The following is a 17,274-nucleotide window of genomic DNA, read 5'->3' as shown; positions in this document are numbered from 1 at the left end:
GGAAACAAAATCAAAAGATTAGGATTAAAATTGATAAAATTGAAAACTCAGGCTTTATTCTGTTATAATAGTCAAACTTTGAATTTTTTATTTTATTTTATTTATAATTTTCCCAAAAATTAATTACATAAATACAAGAGAAGTTCTTTGGTAGTTTTTAATCAATATAATTCAGTTATCTTCAAAAAAATAAGATAATATTGATAAGTCTCACTATCTAAATTAATAAAAATCAAATTAAAACATCACATTTATTTATTTGAATAGTACTAAGAGAAATTATTAAGAAATCCTTTAATTTTTCAATTTTCAATTTTTAATTTTATGAAACACCACTTAACATGGCCTGACAATTTCGAGTGATTATTCAGTACTCCCGGAGTATGGACACGTGGTGCTCCATAAGACTTAGATTGGTGGAGGGACGCAAGGGCCCATGATTTATGTTGGGGATGGGGGAATAACATGGGGCTAACTAATTGATGATTGATTTGGAGTATGGACACGTGGTGCTTCGGGAGTATTGAATAATTTCCCAACAATTTCACCTTTAATTTTAAACCAAGTTGCCATCAATGACAGAGTCCACTCAAGCCCATTTAAAACCCAAGATGAAAAGTCTAATTGGGGCATTCATAATAAGCTATCTAAGTTTCACAATCAAAATAATTTTGATAATTTTTTTTTTTTCTTCACTAAGAGAATGAAATATGTGTAATATAAATGTAACGATGAGATCTCTTTTGCATCTAATGACAGAAGTTGTTTTGCTCTCTTTACGATTTGACGTAGAACTTAAGATAACCGATGAAGTGAAATTCTTTTTGATAATCCCCGATTTATTCATTTTTTGTTAATTTATTGGGAGATTTTCAACTACTACTTTAATTTTTGACAATTATTTTGACAACAAAATAGGTTAGTTATACCACGACCTCTTCAACTCTATTACAAGTATCACTTTACCCTCATCAATTATAAAAAGTTATAGAAATATACTCTTTTGTAAAGTGGTCTAGAGGAAGTAAAACTGATATATTTTTATAGTTGAGGGGGTCAATTTATACAAATTCATAAATGAAGAGATTAAGTGATGTTTAATAATAGTTAAGGAGGTTTTGGTGTAATGAATGCTAACTTTTATTATGTAAAATTATTTTGATAACAACTTTTATTATTTATATATATATATAATAAAGATCTTGTTAATATGTATTTTTAAGGCACATGTTAAAAAAGTTTTAAAATATTATATATTTTTTAATATACCCACTTTTATAGCGATGTACAACCCTTTAATCATCTTAACATGTGCAATGAGTACATAAATTAATAAAATTCACATAATATAATCCATGTGGTCCTCTTTTACTCAAGAGTTTAGCCTAAACCAGCATTTAAGTTGTCTACTCTTAAACCACCGACGAGTTGTGGTTCACATCAGCTGTAACCAACTTGGAATATCAATGAGAAATTATAAAGAGGGACCTTAATCATTCAATTGTTGTCAAAAAGTCATATGTGGTGTGCATGACTAAGAAGAACATTGTTATCAAAACCTCATGTCTTATATATGTAGCCTAGACTTGAGTTTGGGGCTTCTTTCTATTGAAGATATAAAGTCGAATTGAGTCTTGCAGATAATGTGTATTTACTAAGCAGTAGTGTTTGTTATACATAATACATTTCGTTAGGGTTCTGTGACAGAATTTAAATGGAATAAGGTCATATATAAAGCAAATGATACATTTATTGATTTTTTTAAGACAATAATATTTCATCTAGTTATCCCATTTGCACGTTGTCTTCCTTATCTTAGTGACAAAGTGCAAATGACATCATGAAATAATGATATTATTATCCTAAAATTTAATAAATGTGTCATGTGTTTTACATATGATTTGATTTTATGTAAAATTTTAACAATAGGGGTTGACTGTAGTAAAATAGTACTGTGAGGAGACTAACTGTTGAGTTTTGAATTTCAATAAAACAAAATGAGTCATGGTTTAAGGAAATTTATTGTAATTTATCCAATTTTTTATTTTATTTGTTGACATTATAAAAAAAAAACCACCTCATTTTCATATCATTTTTATCTTTGTGATTTTTTTTTAAAATTCAAAAATTATTCCTAAAAAATTGTTTTGGAAATAGCTGGTCAAACATTTCATGTTAGTTTCCGATTTTTTATTTCTGAAAATTAAAAATATTTATCAAATGCCCTCTAAATTCTACAAATCTTATAGAATATCCATCACTAATTAATATTCATTACCTATTTTTAGTTGACAGGTCATAGGATGATATTCTTTCTTGTAGCCCTAAATATTATATGGATTATTGTTCATATCAATACAACTAGCAGGTGACACACGCAATATATGTGTAAATAAAATAAGTAAGAATAAAAATTAATTAATTAATATCATAATATGTAAGTTGCTTAAGTAGTAAGATGCTTCATAATAAAATCTAAAGTTTTGGATTCAAACCACATTTACAACATTGTATAAGTTTTTATTTTATAATATGAAAATCTGTCACATGTTATGAGGAGAAGGCTTGGATACTAAGTCTAGCTTTTACTTAATAATAGTACTAGCGGGTGGCACACGCATTACGTGTGCAATTCAAATAAGTAAATATAAAATAAAGTATTTATTAAATGTTCTATAAGTAAATATAAAATAAAGTATTTATTAAATGTTCTATGCTAGTCAAGTGATAAGAGTCTTATTGGACAAATTCAAAGTCCAAGGTTCAGGTCTTGTTTATCTTGTTATTATCTTTTTAATTAGAAAATAAGGAACACGTGACAGAAGGAGAAACTATCAAACACTTGGACAACAAATCCAGTGCTCACATATATAATACTTCCTTCATACCAAAATTTTAGTCTCTAATTTCATTTTTCATTGTTTCAAAATATTAGTCCATTTTCAAAAACCAAGAATTAAAATAACATGAATTTCCTAGTTTGCCATTCTTTTAAATTCAATAATTAATATTTTTGAAGTGTAATAATTGTACTACCAAAAGGTAATTTTGGAAAGTAAATATTTTTAAAATGTAATAATTGTACTACCAATAAAAGTTGGGAAATTCTATTTCCACCACCTTGATAAACTCATTCAACACACTTAATGAAAAATTAGATTAATGACAATTACACCCTAATTAAAAATTACTATAATGGCCATTAATCAACACTCCTAATATTATATATACAAATTCTCTATCCACATCTTTTAGAAATAAAAATATCTCAATATACACTTAGCAGATCATATCCCCCTGTGTGGCGCATGGTAATTGCCAACCGAAGACTAGTCTGTACAACCACCCACCAATACCATAAAATCCAAATACAAAGTCAAAGTCCGTCACCCTTCTCGCTCCTTCCTTCTTCCCCATTCTCTCTACATTCTCTTTCTACATAGTTGTACCCGCGTGTATTCATACATACATCTGCAATTCGATTCAATTCAATTCAATCGAAGCTGTCTTTGATTCAATTGATTGATGTCGAGGAAGAAGAACAAGGCGTAACAGAAATCGAAGCATCATCGAATCGAAACAGAGGAGAGGAGGATGTGTGGGATATTCGCGTAAACCCATTCGGCATTTCAGGACCGAACTTACAAAAATATTTCAACAATTAAGTGCTGAAAGTATTGTATTTATTCGGAATTAGATCACCGAAAATATAGAATATATTCGGCAGTCAAACTTATGTATTTTTTTCGGCATTTATTGGACGAAATTATACACAATATTCAGCAACCAAGTTCCGAATGAAACACACATATTCGGAAAGCCAGTGCCGAGGACTACACAGCACTTCCAACTACGGATTATTACTTTGGTCTTGACGAAAGTGGTTGATTAAAGTGTGTGTAAAATTGATTGTGGTCTTTCATCCGTAGTTGGAAGTAAAATTGGTTGTAAAATTGATTATTACTTTGATTCAATTGATAATCCGCCCAAAAACAGAGGGTGATTGGGGTCACTTTGGTCTTGACGAAAGGGGGTGGAAGTAAAATTGTAAATTGGGGTAAATTAAAGTGTGTGTATTTTGAGGGTAAAGTGTGTGTATATATGAGTGAAGGATTTATTTGTAATTTTAAGGATGTGGGTTGAGATAATTACTTAATAATTAAATTAATCGAGATGTGTATTGAGAAAAGATTTGCCTTGAGTTTATTAGGGTGGTGGAAATAGAATTTCCCATAAAAGTTAGATTTTCTAAAAACGACTAATATTTTGGGACAGATGGAGTAGATATTTACATAATCAAACAGATCACTAGTTCACAATAGATAGAAAGTCAATAAAGTCCAACCAACCAATAATCAAACCCGCCAACCCCAAGCCCAACAACTTCATGTAACCCCCATAGCCCAAGCCCAGTAACTACATGTGTCACACCCCACTTTTTATTATTCGGAATTCATTACCCAAGCCATTATCAAAAATTCTATTTCAGAGATAACACACAGAAGCTCATTATATTTACAAGACATACATCAATAAGAGTCCTCTCATTCAGATAAAAAAAATGAATGCAGCAAGAGAGTACAATTAATTAATTTGCCTATGGGCTTACATCACTTAAATCAAGAGGAAGGGTTAACCATTTTTCATCAATGGCATTCCGCCTACACATAAAAAGGCCCCGTGGCCAACAATCAATAAAGATTCATGACCTTGTAGCACATCTTGATATTCACCTGAAAAAGATTAGCAACGTGGGATGAACATATAGTCCAGTAAGGATCTTAACATGATCCTCAACAATAACAACCTACAGATAACTATGATCATGAATGCTCGTCTCATACCATATAAATAATGTGAAGTTTTATAACCAAAGTATACCTACATAAATACTTTTCTCAAAAACAATTCCATTTGTTCAACAATACCAAGGTTCACTTTTGTTAGAAATGGTTTGAAAATTCTAGGTAAAAACAGAATTTTTTCTTAACTTTGGTCTATTATTTAGGTGGGACCCGTAAACCAAATTTGGAGGGTCTAAGTGGTAACACGTTCTATGCCGCGTTGTGATTCACGTGGTATATTTGGTTGCTCAAAACCATTATCAGGTGAGTGGGAAATTGAAGCCAAAGTGTGCTCCATGGAAATGGAGTTTTTGGTAGAAATTTCTTAAGGTTTGGAAATTGGCTTGTCCCACATTGGTTTGGTGGGAAGTTTTGAATGGGTTTATATAGCTTGGAATTATAACTTGGGGAGGGCCCCAAGGGGCACCCCAAGTTTGTAGAAGGGAGAGGTTATGGGCAAATTAGGCTAGACCCATTGGACCCAAAAATAACCACATACGCGCCGCCGTCCAATCAATCGAGCAGGGCCTGCGCTTGGGTGCGTGGTGTGAGGTTGGGTTGGGCTTGTTCAACCCAATACCCTATCTTTTTGGGCCAAAAACATTTGAATTTTATTTTTCTAAAATTAAATTCTAACTTTTCCAATTTGATTTTCGGAATTTAAATTCAAAATTAGGTCCGGTTTTCTCCTACCCGAACAGAATTGACTATGTTTAAATTTCAAATAACCCGGACAAATTCAAATCTGTGTTATTCGGTTTTTATCTGTTCAAATTTGAACCCAATCAGTACCAATTCAAACCCAACAGGTTCAGTACCTGTTCAAACAAGTATGCTACCTGTTCAATTCAAAATGAAAAGCCACCAATACATCTATAAATAGATTAGCCCTCATTTGATGAATTCACGTCCATATTATTCTGTAATTACTCTCTACATATTGCTGCATTATTTTCCTTGTGAGAAAGAGTGCAAACACTTTGTATGTTCGTTGTGTGAATAAATTGTAGTGCTGCATTTATTCGTTGATTGATCATTTTATCCTGGGAGATAGACGTCCATATTCTGAAAGTACCGTGGAGAGGACGAATCTGTCTTAAAGACACAGTGTCAAACACTGGACTTGATCAGAATAATTTTCAAGAAATTAATCAAGTAAGTTATTTATTTATTTTCGTTTTATTATTTATTTAAATCAGATTTTAATTTTGTTTTTGTAACAAAATAAAATCTGTTTTTATTTATTTAATTTAATTTCTAGTTTGATTTTTGTAATCAAACATTCACTCTCCTTTCCTATTTTTCTTTTATATTCTGTTTGTCGTTTTGTACCCAAACATAATTAATTGATTGAAATACAGTGAAGATTGTCCAACAACTTTTACTACCCATTTCCCATCAAAACAAATATTACACGATAACCGTATTTTCCATTTGTGACAAATACTACATAATAATCCACTTTATGTTTTTTTTTGAAAACACGTTCATCAAATCCGGTTTCTTCACATTATTTATAAATCCGATACATAACCCAAGTCCGTCTTCACATGTTCATCGTATTCTCAATCTTAAGTTCAATTTTAAGAAGGTATTCTCAATAACTAATTATTGGTAGGGAACTCTCTCAACCACTCTTTAACACGTCCGAAAATACATAAACACATCTACTCAACACATAAGACAATCAAACCTTATACAATCATAATCATCGTAACACCTGACACGCACAGTCAAACTGAAATAACAATGATAAATAATCTCTGCTCTACCTGTCTGAAGCATGGTAAGCCAAAGATACACCTCTCCGCAATAATATGCCAATTTACCAGACATTAGCTGGAAGGGAATGGTACCTCTGCCAATTCTCCAGGCGCTAGCTGGCAGGGAATGGTACCTCTGATTCTCAGCGCAACACACACAGCCAATTCTCCAGGCGCTAGCTGGAAAGTAATGGTACCTTTGATTCTCAGCACAGCCAATTCTCTAGGCGCTAGCTGAAAGGTAATGGTACCTCTGATTCTCAGCGCAACACACACATTCTCAACCATCACAACATGATAAAGTACAACCAACAAGTGTAATACATACACACAACTAATCAACACAACAATGTCATCCTCCACAGATGACCAAGGACAAAACCTCTAAGCCAAAACGTATTGAATGCACATAATACCATTAACCAATTCTCACGAGGTTTTAGGCCAATAACAACACTATCCCAAGGTTTCATCTATTACTGGACGTTCTTTTCTCAATTAAAGGATAGCTATCATTACTTCTTCTTTTGATATTAATTTCCAAAATTCACCAATTTACAATACACCAACTATACCATCCATAACTTAATTCCCATCATTTAGACAAGGAAAAATCCAAACATGGATTACACAACCATATTTTACTCAATTTCTACTTAACGAAAGTCTAACCGAAATAATTCTAATCTCATGATTAAATTCCCTTTTTGACCATTAACAACTTATCGATTCACCACATTTAAACTTAGTCAATCTAACACAAGTTAAATACTTGTAACAACCCTCATACTGTTTACCGATTAATGATTGATTGATTACCGATAACCATCGATTACCGTTAAACTGAATTGATTATGACTGATAATTGGACTGATTAAAAGTACTGAACTGACTGACCAAAACTGGAACTGAATTGACTGAGTATGTACGTTTGAATTGCATTCTATCTGTTGATTGTTTATTTGATGTGTTCGTATTTTAGTGTTTAAACTGGTAATTGAAGGCCTTATCGGCGGCCGAATCCGGAATTGATTAATGTTTTATGATCGTCAAAATTAATGTGATTTTATGGTATAATTATCTGAAAACTGATTAGGTATGATTAATTGAGATTAAAATGAGTTAATTGCAAGTTTGCCGTAATTACCAAATTGCCACCCTTAGTGGCCCACTCAATACATATATTTGAGCCTCATTACACCTTGAATCAAAATACATTTTGCTCAGCCCTTCTTCTTGCTCAACCGACCAAGATAGAGAGTGAGAGAGAATTGAGTTGATCTTGAGTTCTACTTGTGAATTACTTGGAGAGATTGAAGAATTGATGTATAGACTCCATAATTGGACCTCTAGACTTGCATTCAAGGGACCTAGGTATGAATTTCATCCTTTTGGTTTGTCTTTAAGTTGATTGTTGCATGGTCCATGTTTAATTGTAGAGCTAAGCGTTGTTTTAGTTCATACATGTTGATATAGAGCTCATTCCATGCTTGCATGTTTGAATTAATGAGTTTTGAGTTGAATTCATGGTGAAATGGTGCATGCATGTTCATGATTTTGTAATGGTCCATGTTTTCAACTTGTTTTTGGATCAATTGGCTCCTTAGAGCATCAAATTGGAGCTTCAAAATGGTTTGAATTCATGCATGTTTGCATGTTCATCTTGTGCTTGAAAAATGGTTTAAATTGAGTTTGAATTAAACACCCTTGGGCTTTGATTTCTTAAGATTGAGCTTTGAAACATGTTATTCTATGTGTTTATAAATGTTTTCCAGAAAATGGGCCCAAGAGGATCGGTTTTGATGCATTTGAATGTGAGTTTGAGCTTGGAGGTGCAATCTGGAATTCCCAGATTCTGCACTTCCGCTCGAGCGGGGGAATTGCCGCTCGAGCGTGGAATCCGAGCATCCAATATCTCTGCACTGTTTTACAGTCCGCTCGAGTGGAAGATTGGGCGCTCGAGCGGAGTCATGTCTCAAGCTCGAGCGGGCGTCGAGCGGAGATTTCACCCATCCAGTACTTTTACAGTACGCTCGAGCGGGAAAGTTTACGCTCGAGCGTGTACCTTGTTGCATGTCCGCTCGAGCGGGGAAACATGCGCTCGAGCGGGACTCTGTTTTTCTGGAAATTTCGAGACTGTTTTCTGATCACATCTTTGCATCCTCATCCCATTCTAGGCATTCTTAGACCTAGTTTAAGGCATCTTATTGAGGATATAGATGTAGAACACACCGAGGCAAATTAGGGATTAAGTTGTTATCTTTCCCAACTGTGTAGCTTAGTGTGTGTTCAACCTGTGAACTGTGTAGGGTTGGCGACTGGGGAGGCACGCTCTAGCATACTGTAACCCAAACTCTGCGAGTAACAACTGTGTAAAGATATGTTCAAAATGATTATTTTCTGAACAATTGAACTGTACTGCTTTCTGAACTGTTACTGTTAATTGAATGAATGTATGTCCTCTATTCTGAACTGTATTTTGGCATCCTTAGCAACTACTGTTACTGACTGTTACTGTTATAGATCTCTCTGTCGGTTCCCTCGTGGAACCACTACTGTTTACTGCTATGCTAATGGATGTACCACATATGACTGAATAACTGTTCTGACTGAAAGACTGAAGTATTGTTTAATGAACTGATTTCATTACTGTAAGGACATTTCATTCGTAACCCCTTTACGCATTATGTTATTCACTGGGCTTTAGCTCACTGTGTATATATATATGTAGGTGCTCAGCCGCCAGATCGGAGCTAGGAGCGTGGGTTAGACTCCAGTTTTGTCAAGCCAGCCTTTGTGCCTCACTGAGAGGTTCCGAGTTGCCATGCTATGGCTTTGGGGTGTCTTGTTTTTCCCCCGTCTGCCTCCATATTGTTTGGATTACTGTATAGACTGTTAACTGCCAACCGTACTGTTATCAAGGGATTAGGTCCCTGTACTGTGTGACTGTAAATTTTGTATAGACTGTACTGTTTGTATATGTGAATGCATGAAAAATCTTTTTGGCATACAGACTGACACAGCTCAATGGACATTATTCATTTACTGTATTAGCTTCCGCCAGGCCCTGTACTCTGTTTTACTGTACTACTGTTCTGCAGGCCTTTGGTAATCTCGGATTACTGGCCGGTTACGGTGCTAAACCCATAGGGCCGGGTTTGGGTCGTGACAATACTAAAATTTATGAAAACCCGGTTTTAATCATAAATTATTACCAAATCAATAATCAAATTCCTTAATTCATAACATGACAATTTCATCATTTAAATCCCTAAATTCATAACATGCTTATTCCACAAATTAAACCCCTTTTTATCATATGATCATTATTATTAAAAATTGGGATTTCACCTCTTTCTAAATATAACTATGTTAGTCCACATTCCAAAATACACCCTACAACAATAAATGCTTCAAATCTCAACCTTACACAACCCATCTTAGGTCCCCATTCATGATTTTCAAAAGGAATCCATAACAACATGGTTTTAATGCAATAGAATATACCACATGTCTATCTATAGGTGAAGCATTGAAGAAAATCAAGGAAATCCCTACCTCAAGAGAGAAGAGGAGAAAAAGCTCAAAAATCAACTTCGCCGGAATACGATCTCCACCGGTCAAGACGAAGCCCTCGACACGCTCATCATTTTGGTATAAGGGACTAGCATCAAAATCCCAATGGATTTTTGGGATCAAAAGAAAATGCAAGGTTTTGGAAAGTTTGGGTAGAGAGAGATGAGAGAAAAAGAGAGAAATAACGTAGAGAGAGAGAGTGATATAATCAGAGATGGAGGAAAAAGGGCCCAAAAGTACAAAATATAGCTGAAAAGCACGAAAAACGGAGCAGAAAACGCGCCTAGCCGCACGTGCGACACCCACTCCCGCACGTGCGGAGCGGCCTCCCACACGTGCGGTCACCACCCCTGCACGTGCGGTCTCCCCCGAACCTCCATTCATGCACTTGCCTTTTAGGCAGTGCGCACACAGCACAAAACTCTTTTTCCCGTACGTGCGGCCCTGGCCCTCCAGTCCAGAAAAACTCCAGCTTCTCCCCCAACCCTTCGGTGCCAACCTCGCACCCTCCGAAACGAGTGAAAACCCAGACTCGGGACAACCACAACAAAAATAATTTTAAGAAGGAAATTTTCAACAACTTATCCGGCATCTTAACAACGATAATTCTAACATAATCTCTAGAGAGCAAAGCAAAATACGCATCGGTCATCACAACATGCAACCCCCATAATGAGAAATAAATAAACCACTACAAATCACTACAAAAAGTATCAAACTTCTCTTTATAAGAGCTGAACCAGAAACCTCACACCACAAAAGGTGTTACACAATCATTAGACCAAACAACACCGCTACATCCACACAATTTTGTTAGCCCAGTGCACACAATTGAGACTCAATTGTGTGCATTTGGACAGACAAAATTGTGGATGAATTAATCATTAATCTAGACCAAATGCCGTAGTTAAATGTATAAATACTAAAACTTACATGGGGCATTTATTCATAAATCCCTCTTCACTTACTTGTGTTCCACTTAGTCCAAATTATTTTTTTATGTTCGAATTAATCCTATGAGTGACATGATTACCAAAATACCCCTAATAATAATAGGATGAAGCGCATATTAATATTCGCATTGATAGTGTGAATGGTATATAATGTCAGTATTCACACTGTCAATGTGAACATTCACACTATGAAATTTATTTAATATGAATTTCACATACCAAGTTGCTAAGGGTTTAGAAAATATTTGTAAGGATAAAATTGTCTATAAAATATCTTAAATATGAAAATTTCGATTTGGTGGATCAAAAGTTCAAATTAATAGGATTTATTAACATATAATAATATCTTATAGACTAATCAAAATACAAGTATTTAAAAGAGAATTTTCTAATAAATTTTCCAAGTTAATAGAGAAGTGAATTGTCATTTTTCTTAGGTTATCAAACCACTTTTTCAATAGCGACAATTACATTAATTTTATTTTATTTTATTTTATTTATGTTCCTCTCGAGTGAGGAAAAGAAGGCCCATAACCATATAACAAAAAAGAAAATTATCGGAGCCATTCAAATGTTGTACAAATTTTTGGAGTGAAAAGCAAGGTGTCCTTCTCATTAGAGGCAGATTTCATAATAAGAGAAATAGTCAATCTAATGAAAACCCAAACCCCAAAGATTTAAGCTATGCCAGTGTGAGCAACTCTACTACAAAAACAAAATTCAAATCCAGAACGAAACACATGATAAAATAAGATTTTATAAAATTTGTTGAGAAGTTTTCTAAAATTTTTGTCCATGTATATATCAATGTAACCAAAAGAATGCTAATACCTTAAAATTTATCTTTTGGAATGCACATTCGAAATATGCACTTTCGTTTCAAAACGATGAAATTAGAGATCCAAAGCCATTTTAAAACAACAATGATCGGTAGCCCGAATTTTCATGGCCTGAATGGCTTGAACGTCTCAAAACAACGTTGTTTTGGGGGTAAAACGACGTCGTTTTGATACATTCGAGCTATTCAAACAAATTCGAGCTACCAAACAATTTTTATTTCAAAAATAGTTTTCAATATAAACTTTAAAGGTCCGTCTGATTTGAAAAAAAAATAAAAACAAATGATGAAAAGTGAAAATGATAAAAGGTGAAGTGATTAAGAAAACAGAGAGGAAAATATTTTCTTATATAAATTTCATTAAGATGAAAATTTTGTGAGGAAAAAGAGATAAATTAGAATTTGGGTTTATTACACTTTGTACCCTTAAATTATCATCAAATTATCTATTTAGTGCCTGAACCATCAATTGTGTCTATTAGGTCCCTAAAATATATAAATCAAAATTTATTTAGTCCCTAAACTATCAATTGAATCCATTAAGTCCCTAATGTATTTAATTAAAACTTATTTAGTCCCTAAAAGGATTATAAAAATAAAATATAAGCCCATAAATATTTTAAATTAGTAAAATACCCTATTTAGTTAAAATTTTATTTCAAAAAAAATCTTAAATTTTTATTCTGTCTTTGAAAAGTGGGCGTCAATCCATATATTGAATTTCCTTTATAAGGATAAGGGTAATTAGCTATAGTATTTTTTTACTTGTCTTCTATAATAGATACATGCTTGCCTTAATATCTAGTATTATATGTCAGATTTCGTTTATAATTTCTAATTGATTGTTTTTAAGTTTGTCACTAAGTTCTTTTTATTTCTCAATTATGTATTATTTTGTTCTATTACTATTTGTAGAGAAGTGTTATTATTTAAACCATCCAATTATGCTTCTTCAGTATATCTAATAATCATATAATCTATTGGTAAAACTGAAAAATCAGACTCTAATATTAATTTAAACACACAACGAAATAAAATATCTTTTAAAGACAAATTAAAAATTTAAAAGATTTTTCTGTAATAAAATCTTAATTGGAGAGGATTTTTTACTAATTTATAATACGTATGGGCATATGTTTTATTTTTGTAATCCTTTTAGGGACTAAATAGGTTTGAATTAAATATTTTAGGGACTTAATAGATTCAATCGATAGTTTAGGGACTAAATAGACTTTTATTTATATACTTTAGGGACTAAATAGATTCAATTGATAGTTCAGGGACTAAATAGACAATTTGATGATAGTTTAGGGGTAGAAAGTGTAATATCCCTTAGAATTTTAATTATAAGTCACTATTTTAATAAACAAAATTGATTTTTCTCACATTTTTTCTTGTGTTTTTTTGTAAGAAACTAAAAGTTTGGTTGCCATGCTACCATGAATTGTACAAAAAAAATTAACTTTCTTATAACTTCTACCACTTTCATGCTAAACAAACTCAGGATTTTTTTATTTTTATTTTTTTTATAATGTTTCAGTAGTTCCCTCACTTTTAGGAGAGTACTAGTAGTTTGGCGTGACAAAATCTAAAAATAGGACATAACACTTATAAAAATATGTTGTAAATTGTAACATGATTTATTTGTGAAAATAAAAATAAAAATTACATTTCATAGGATGTGTAATTGTTATATATATATATATATATATATGTCTACCATTTGTGTGAGGATATATTTTCTGAATACCAACACGTGGCAAGGTGACGCCGACGTGTCAGCCGAGGTGCCACGTGTCCTGGTCGTGATGCCGAAGTGATCTTGGCAAGGCCGAGGTTATCTCCGAAGATATCGAAAACCGAGATAAGCGGATAAGGGACAAGAGTCCTAGAATGAAGAGGGAACTCAACTTGGATATGGACAAGAGTCCTAGATTGGGAGAAGACTTCAGTTTGGGTAAAGATAAGACTCTTAGAGAGTTTATCCTAATCCCACTAGGAGTCCCAGATTAGCAGTAATCCTAAGTCCATTAGGGCCAGGCTCCTTTTGGGACTAGGATTGTATTGGCTATAAAAGAGAGGCACCCCCATGGGTCTAAGGTATGCTTTTGATACTCAAGCTTGTGAGTTTAGTACTTGATTTATCTTTGAGAGATATACTGACTTGATCGTCGGAGTGCCCCCGGGTGGTCGAAACCACCGCGGGATTCTTATATTTCTGTTGCAGGTCCGTCAGGTGCCATCTATTCTGCCAGTGCTCTCCAGCTGGTTACTAAGTGGGCAGTGTGGTCAGAAAATCACCCACACAATTTGGCGCCGTCTGTGGGAAAGAAAGAAGAATAAAGGGCCAATGACGGACAGAAGGATCAGATTAGAGACAATGCTCCTACTGGGAGTGGGAGACCTATCGATCTCGACATTGAAGGGGACGATCGCAACACAGAAACTCGTGAACAGAGTCACGGAGTGAAAGACGCCGGCCAGGAAGGTGACGCACCAAAGACAACAGATCGAAGCGGATACTACAACGAAGATGACCTCCAGGTATGGAAGGATAGATACCTGCGGAGGAACGAAGACCCTTCCAGAAGGGATGCAAAGACAGGGGGCATGAGCGCTCCCAAGGAGATAACATTCAATTATAGAAGAGCTCAACCTAAGTAAGCAAATCCCGGATCCCAGATCCCAGAAGACATGATCTTAGCCTAGATGAGTAGGTCCGAGAAAAGAAGAGCTCAACCTGAGTGAGCAGATCCAAGATTCTAGAAGATAAGATCTCGGCACCTGAGTCCGAGAAGAGAAGAGCACAATGAGCAGATCTCAGATCCCAGAAGATAAAAAAGAAACACACAAGATCAGACTAAAGTTGGCCAGAATTGAGAAGTATGCTAAGGCCGAGGAAGACATGCCGGGAACAAAGGCGTCGGAACAAGAAAAGAGAAACGGCTCGTCGATGCGAGGCCAAAAATCAAACTCAGGTTGGAGCCAAGTAAGATCAATAGAGAAACCAAGGCCGACAACCTCGGCGACAAGGTCAAAGCTACATGTATGATGAGAACCCAAGTGGATTTTAAGTTCACACTGGGGGCATAGATAAGAAGAATACGTTTACCACTTGTTGAAATTTGTAGCAATTTACAAGTTGGTTAAACCAAGATGATGCTTAACCGAAGTTAAGCCGAGATGATGCTTAACCGAAGTTAAGCCCAGATGATGTTTAACCGAAGTTAAACCGAGACGATGCTTAACCGAAGTTAAGCCGAGATTATGCTTAATCGAAGTTAAGCCCAGATGATGTTTAACCGAAGTGAAACCGAGACGATGCTTAACCGAAGTTAAGCCAAGATGATGCTTAGTTGAAATTAAGATGAGATGGTTCCTTACCTTCACTTGTTGAAATTTGTAGCAATTTACAAGTTGAAGTTAAGCTGAGATGATTCCTTATCTTCACTTGTTGAAATTTGTAGCAATTTACAAGTTGAAGTTAAGCCGAGATTATTCCTTAATTCACTTGTTGAAATTTGTAGCAATTTACAAGTTGGAATTAAGCTGATTCCTTATCTTCACTTGTTGAAATTTGTAGCAATTTACAAGTTGAAGTTAAGCCGAGATTACTGGTTCTCTTCACTTGTTGAAATTTGTAACAATTTACAAGTCGAAATGAAACCGATGTTATAGTTTGCACACTTATAGCAATCTATAGGTTGGTCCAACCAAAGAAGATGCTTAACACTTGTTGAAATTTGTAGCAATTTACAAGATAATGTTGAGCTGACATGTGATCATCTGTTGAAATTTGCAGCAATTTACAGGTTGAGGTAAAAGCTAAGTATATTGTTTAACCACTTGTTGAAATTTGTAGCAATTTACAAGTAGATCATTGTTATAACTTGAGAAAAATTTACAGTATATGTTAACACTTGTTGAAATTTGCAGCAATATACAAGTAGGCTAGACCGAGATCACCGTTTAAACACTTGTTGAAACTTGAGAAAAAGTTTGCAAAAGTTAACATTGAGTAGTATATGTTCCACACTTGTTAGAATTTATGAAAAGTTTGCAGGTCAGTATCTTGCCGAAGTAAAAGTTTTGTAGCTATTATACCCGAGGTATGTAACCCTGAGAAGATTGCACAAAGGAGGCAAAGTATGAAAGGCATGCAAAATATTCTAAGTATAGAATCATGCAAGAGTAGTTAGAAGAAGATCAAGACAGAATTCATGGTGATTGACACACCTTCACTTTACAACATCATCTTGGGAAGGCCATGGTTGCATGCAATGGGGGCAGTTCCCTCAACGTTGCATCAACTATTGCGGTTCCCCACAGTACATGAGATTGAAGAAGTCAGAGGAGACCAACTGCAGGCAAAGAATTGCTCCATGGCAGCAATGAAAACTACCTGCAACATTCGGGAACCAGGGAAGGCAGAGATTGAAGACGAGGACATGGAGGTCCTAGATGATGTCGGCAAGGAGCCAGCCAAAAAGAGTGAAGAGACACTGAAGAAAATCCTCGTCTAGGAGGGCGACAAAGAGCGCTTCAATCAAGGAAGGAAAGTTGAATTAGACATTGAAGAACAAGGAGGCACATCGGCCATATGCAGAGTTTACATTATCTAAAGAACAAAAAAGGTACAAGAGTACAAGCGACAAAAAAAGGAAAAAACTTCAAAAACTGAGATGATGCTTAACCGAAGTTAAGCCGAGATAATGTTTAACCGAAGTTAAACTGAGGTGAGGTTTAACTGAAGTTAAACTGAGTTGATACTTAACCGAAGTTAAACCGAAATGATGCTTAACACTTGTTGAAATTCTGAGCGAATTTACAAGTTAAAGAGTGCACAAAGTTAAATGTCGGCAAAAGATTCGCCGGAGTCAAACGTCGTTTTGATTAGAACCACTAAAGTGCACGCCAGAAGTGGTGACCAGAATTGTGAAAGGAATAAATGCTTCAGGAAATAGCGATGATAGTTTGCAAAGGCCAAGAGAAAGAGGGTCTAAAGGGGGTGAATTAAATACCAGAAGTTTTAATACATTGGCGAAAGAAGAACACATCAGGTCTGTGACTACAGCACGAAGCCCACTTCCCTAATGTGATCCTAACGTTCACATTAGGGGGCAGGGAGAAGGTGCAGGGGGAAGGAGTGATAATTAAGGAGCAAGGAATGTTAACACTTGTTGAAATTTTTGAGCAAAATTACAAAATGAGTTAACCAAAGATTATGAAGTCTACCACTTGTTGAAATTTGTAGCAATTTACAAGTTTGGTATAGCCGAGATAAACACTGAAAGACGTTT

This window comes from Camellia sinensis, chromosome 6 (genome assembly GCF_055761805.1).
Source record: "Camellia sinensis isolate YWXY chromosome 6, ASM5576180v1, whole genome shotgun sequence".
NCBI classification, from domain to species: domain Eukaryota; kingdom Viridiplantae; phylum Streptophyta; class Magnoliopsida; order Ericales; family Theaceae; genus Camellia; species Camellia sinensis.
The sequence above is the reverse complement of the archived record's forward strand: the minus strand, read 5'-3'. Positions refer to the sequence as shown.